General features: G+C 38.7%; 1 pseudogene; it reads left to right on the plus strand.

Moving 5' to 3' along the window:
• The first annotated feature begins 3,558 nt into the window (after window positions 1-3,558).
• LOC101342794 (40S ribosomal protein SA pseudogene) lies at window positions 3,559-4,541 on the plus strand (annotated as a pseudogene).
• The last annotated feature ends 1,187 nt before the right edge of the window (window positions 4,542-5,728 follow it).

Consider the following 5,728-nt stretch of genomic DNA (forward strand, 5'->3'; position numbering starts at 1 on the left):
GTGCTTCCTCTGAACGGGCTGAGCTAGCCCAGTGTTGTAACATATCACAGTAAGTACAGTTAACATGTAATTTCAAAATGAAGTCCCAACCCAGCTTGTATTAGTTTTCTAGGGCTGCTGTAACAAAGTGCCACAAACCGGGTGGCTTAAAACATCAAATATTTATCTTCTCATAGTGATGGGAATTAGAAAGCCTAAATCAAGGTGTCAGCAGGGCCATGCTCTCTCTGAACCTTCCAGGAGAGAAATCTGTCTTTGCCTCTTCTACCTTCTGGTGGTTCCAGGCATTCTTTGGCCTCTGACAACATGACTCCAATCGCCGCCTCCATTATCACATGGTGTTCTTCCCAGTGTTATCTATGTCCCTGTGATCTTCTGTTGTTTTTATAAGAGACCCAGTCATATTGGATTATGGGCCGGCCGACTTCAGCATGACCTCATGTTAACTAATGGCATTTGCAGAGACTATATCCAAGTAAGGTCACGTTCAGAGGTACTTAGGGTTAGAAATTGAACATATCTTTTGAGGGGATACAAATCAACCCATAACACAGCTGATATCACACCTTATATAAGCTTCCTTCCTTCCCTCTATTTACAAGTCCTCTCACTCCAACTCACTCTGGCAATCCCATTCAGGGACTGTGGACTCTGCCTTTCCAAACCCTAGGGTCACCCCTTCCCTCCTTCCATCACAAGTCAGCACGAAGTCACATTTCCACCGTGACTCTACCAGCTAATAGGAAATGAGGCATTGATTTATTCTTCTTGACTAGTCCCAACATTGATGCGTACAGACAAATGGTTCTATACTTTAATACACAGTGCATTATTGAAATGGTGCTTGGTAATCGAATGCCTAAAAGTCTACACAATAAAATGGCACATTTTAAGTGAGTGTTCTACTTTCAGAAAACTAAAACTTTTTATAAATTCGCTATTGAAGGTATAAAGGCATATTGATGTTGTTGCCATAATTTTGCTTCAGATTAGCCAATATGTCTGGAATTATTCTAAATGCTAATAACATAGATTTCCATTTGCTGCATACCATACAAATTAATTTTAAGTGTTTAGAATGTTAATTTTTAGCTGAACTGGGATGATATTAAGTGGAAAGAAGAAGCTGGTCCTGATATAGAGAAGACATTGTAATTGAAAAAAAATTGCAAGGGTTTGAACTTGGATTGAGTCTAAAATTGTAAGGCCATTTTTTTTTTTTTTTTTGTATTGTCCACAGATATTCTTAACAAAAGTTATCAGAGGAATATGACAACCAACCTTCTCTAGACAAAGGATTCTTTGATGAGCTCTAATCCTATTAATAGCTAAGTAGAACTATGAAATTCACTTTGCATTTAAATCACTAGAATGATTTTTGATGCAACTGTGTAGTCTTGATCAAGTCACCTGCGGTCTCTAAGCCTTAGCTTCCTTATGTTTAAATTGGGAAAAATAAAATATATACTGTTAGGGGACAATTTTCCATGGATCTTTTGCATTTATGCATATCTTGTGACTCAAGGTGCTGACAGCCTTCTGTTCCAGAATATCTTTTCAAGAATATTAACATACCAAACAGCTTTGGAAGATAGTGATAGTGCCAAGACAGAGGCAGTATCTTTCACTATCCAGAATAATAACAATAATATCTCCGTTCCTCCAGGGAAAAAGTTTGGCAGGTTTGCTTATAGCCTCTGTAAAAGACTGAGATTTCCTCAACATGTGGTTCCTCCCCTGTAATGCAAGCCAAGAGTTACCTGGCCCTTGTCACATTGCCCTGTGGGAACTTGGGCTTGGGAAACTTGTGCAAATGCTGATATTCTAGCTTCTGCTACTGGTGTAATAAACAGTTCTTTGTCTCTAACCCAAGAGTCTTGTATCTCCTGCCTAACCCCATGAATCTGCATTGTTTTAACTTGTTAACTTGCAAGCAGAGTGAATTCTCAGACCCTTCACAGTTCTTAACATATATTTCACATGGTTGTGTGAGATTTGAATTATATTGATGCCTGCATAACCTTTAGCTCAGTGCCTGAGCAAAAAAAAAAGAAACCATAAAAATGTAGCTATAACATTATTAATTACTACTCAGACTATAGTTTAAAAATATCTTCCTTTCATCTATCATTAAACCTTACCTTTAAGAAAGAATATTCAATTACAAATTTCTAGGATTTCATACAGTTTAGTCTTTCATTTTCTTTCATTAATGAATTAAATTTAATGAACATTCAAATGGAATAAGTTTCACTTTTAATATGAGTAATACTTATATCATTTTATAACTTTCAATTTTCTATTCATTTCAAAAGACAAGTGCATTATGACATTAAATAGTCAAATAATTGCACAAACTCTTCTGTACAAAGATGTTAATATTGTCAAAATCAAACAGTTGGCAGACATCCTAAGCATGAGATAGTTTCAAATATTTGTCAACTGATGTATGAAAGCAGATTCCGTATTAGAAGGGCAGTTAAGGGGTGGCATTGAATAATACATAATGTTCAAGTCGTTTATATTGAAGCCAAGTACCACTTGTGAATATAAGATAAATAAGAAAGCTTAAAATTTCACACATCTATTCACATCTCGTACAGCTAAGAATCTGCATCTCTCATTTTATAAGCATTTCTACAGCTATGTCTACCTGTGGCCAAACTATCAATCAGGTCAATGAAAGAAGTCAGTCAAGCTAGAAGTAGTGTATGAAAACACATAAACAAACAAAAAACAAATAATACTAAAAATAAACATGCATTAATGGTCTCAATTTTCAGCTGTTTGTGTTGGTAGTATCTAGATAAAAACTTGGTTTTTTTTCAAATTAGACTATATGTAAGTGTCTAGCATTCTCTCACTCTCTATATACACACATATATACAAGTATATAATATGAGCACATATTCTAAAAAAATTCATATACGCCTACTCCTCATTTATCAACTGTCTCGTTATCTGACATTTCACATTTATGACAATAGTAAAAAACTGCCCAACTATTTTGCACATTAATGATATACATCTGACAGTAAGGATTGCCGAGGTGCAAGTCAAGAGTAATGCTGGCTGTGATGGTTAACGTTATTTGTCAGTTTGTCTGGGCCATGATTCTCAGTGGTTTGGCAGTTATGTAGTGATGTAATTTGGCAGTTAGGTAATGATGTAGTCATCTTCCATTTTGTGATCTGATACGGCAATCCTCCATTTTTACATAATGCGAATTTTTACCACGTCAATAAGTTAGGAGTGGGTGTATATACATAAGTGATACATATATGAAAAAAAATTAGAAGAAAAATTTTAGAATGAAGAGAGTAAAAAAGACTTTGTTGTTATTGTTGTTAGGTTCCATTGAGTTAGTTCTGACTCATAGCGACCTTATGTACAACACAAAACACTGCCCAGTCCTGTGCCATTCTCACAATGGTGACTATGCTTGATCCCATTGTTGTAGCCACTGTGTCAATCCATTTCACTGAAAGTCTTCCTCTTTTTCATTGACCCTCTACTCTATCAAACATGATGTCTTTCTCCATGGACTGGTCCCTCCTGATAACATGTCCAAAGTATATGAGACGGCTTTCCATGCTACCCAGAGAAGGATGCGTACGGCATTGTCCTGGGTTCCCGTCATAACTTAAAAGGGAAACTGTCACAATGTCCAGAACACTTGATGTCCTGAAGATGAAGGAGGAGGATGTCCTCAAATTCCTTGAAGTATGAACCCACTTAGGCGGCATCAGCCTTCACTTCCAAATGGAATGGTGCATCTACAAAAGGAAAAGTGATAGCATATACATCATAAACCTAAAAAGGACCTGGGAGAAGCTTCTGTTGGCCATTGTTGCCATTGAAAACCTGGCTGATGTCAGTGTCATATCCTCCAGGAATATCAGCCAGCAGGCTGTGGTGACGTTTACTGCTGCCACTGGCGCCACTCTTATTGCTGGACGCTTCACTCCTGGAACCTTCACTACCCAGATTCAGGCAGTCTTCGGGAGCTGCATCTTTTGGTGGTTCCTGATCCCAGGGCTGACCACCAGCCTCTCACAGAGGCGTCTTTTGTGAACCTGCCCACCATTGCTCTGTATAACACAGAGTCTCCTCTGCACTACACGGACATTGCCATCCCATGCAACAACAAGGGAGCTCACTTGGTAGGTCTGATGTGGTGGATCCTGGCCCAGGAAGTTCCACACATGCATGACATCATCTCTCGGGAGCACCCATGGAAGGTCATGCCTGACCTCTACCTCTTCAGAGATCAGGAAGAGATTAAAAAGGAAGAGAAGGCCACTTCTAAAAAGGCTGTGACCAAGGAAGAATTTCAGGGTGAATGGACTGCTCCCCCTCCTGAGTTTACTGCTGCTCAGCCCTAGGTCTCAGATTGGTCCTAAGGCGTGCAAGTGCCCTCTGTACCCTTTCAGCAGTTCACTACTGAAGACTGGAGTGCTCAGCCTGTAACTGAAGACTGGTCTTCAGCCCCCACCACTCAGGCCACTGACTGGGTGGGAACCACCATGGCATGGACTTAAACTGCTCTTCCACAGTCTCTTAGACAATGGAAATAAAGTTGACAGAAAATAAACATCAGTTTCTAAAAAAAAAACAAAGTATGTGAGAAGAAGTCTCGCCATCCTCTGTTCTAGTAAGCATTCTGATTATACTTCTTCCAACACAGATTTCTTCGTTCTTTTGGCAGTCTATGGTATATTGAATATTCTTCACCAGCACCATAATTTGAAGGCATCAATTCCTTTTTGGTCTTCCTTATTCATAGTCCAGCTTTCACATGCATATGAGGCAACTGAAAACACCATGGCTTGGGTCAGGTGTGCCTTAGTCCTGAAAGTGACATCTTTGCTTTTTAACACTTTATAGAGGTCTTTTACAGCAGATTTGCCCAATGCAACGTGTCTTTTGATTTCTTGACTGCTGTTTCCGTGAGTGTCGATTGTGGATCCAAGTAAAGATGAAATTTTTTAGAACCTTTTAGAACTTATAATCTTTTTTCCACTTATCATAATGTTGCTTATTGGTCCAGTTGTGAGGATTTTTGTTTTCTTTATGTTGAGCCGTAATCCATACTGAAGGCTGTGGTCTTTGATCTTCATCAGTAAGTGCTTTAAGTCATTTTTACTTTCAGCAAGCAAAGTTGTTTGATTTACATTTCACAGGTTCTTAATGAGTCTGCCTCCAATCCTGATGCCAGGTTCTTCTTTATATAGTCCAGCTTCTCTGATTATTTGCTCAGCATACAGATTGAATAAGTATGGTGAAAGGATACAACCCTGCCGCACACCTTTTCTGACTTTAAAACACGCGGTATCTGCTTGTTCTGTTCAAATGACTGCTTCTTGGTCTAAGTACGGGTTCCTCATGAGCACAATTAAGTATTCTGGAATTCCCATTCTTTGCAATGTTGTCCATAATTTGTTACGATCCACACAGCCGAATGCCTTTGCATAGTCACTAAAACACAGGTAAACATCTTCCTGGTATTCTCTGCTTTCATCCAGCATCCATCTGACAGCAGCAATGATATCCCTGGTTTCACATCTTCTGAATTCAGCTTAAATTTCTGGCAGTTCCCTGTCGATGTACTACTGCAGCCACTTTTGAATGATCTTCAGCAAAATTTTACTTGCTTGTGATATTAATGATATTGTTCAATAATTTCCACATTCTGTTGGATCATCTTTCTTTGGAACGGGTACAAATA

The sequence above is a fragment of the Trichechus manatus genome, unplaced genomic scaffold, assembly GCF_000243295.1.
Source record: "Trichechus manatus latirostris isolate Lorelei unplaced genomic scaffold, TriManLat1.0 scaffold00206, whole genome shotgun sequence".
Taxonomy (NCBI): domain Eukaryota; kingdom Metazoa; phylum Chordata; class Mammalia; order Sirenia; family Trichechidae; genus Trichechus; species Trichechus manatus.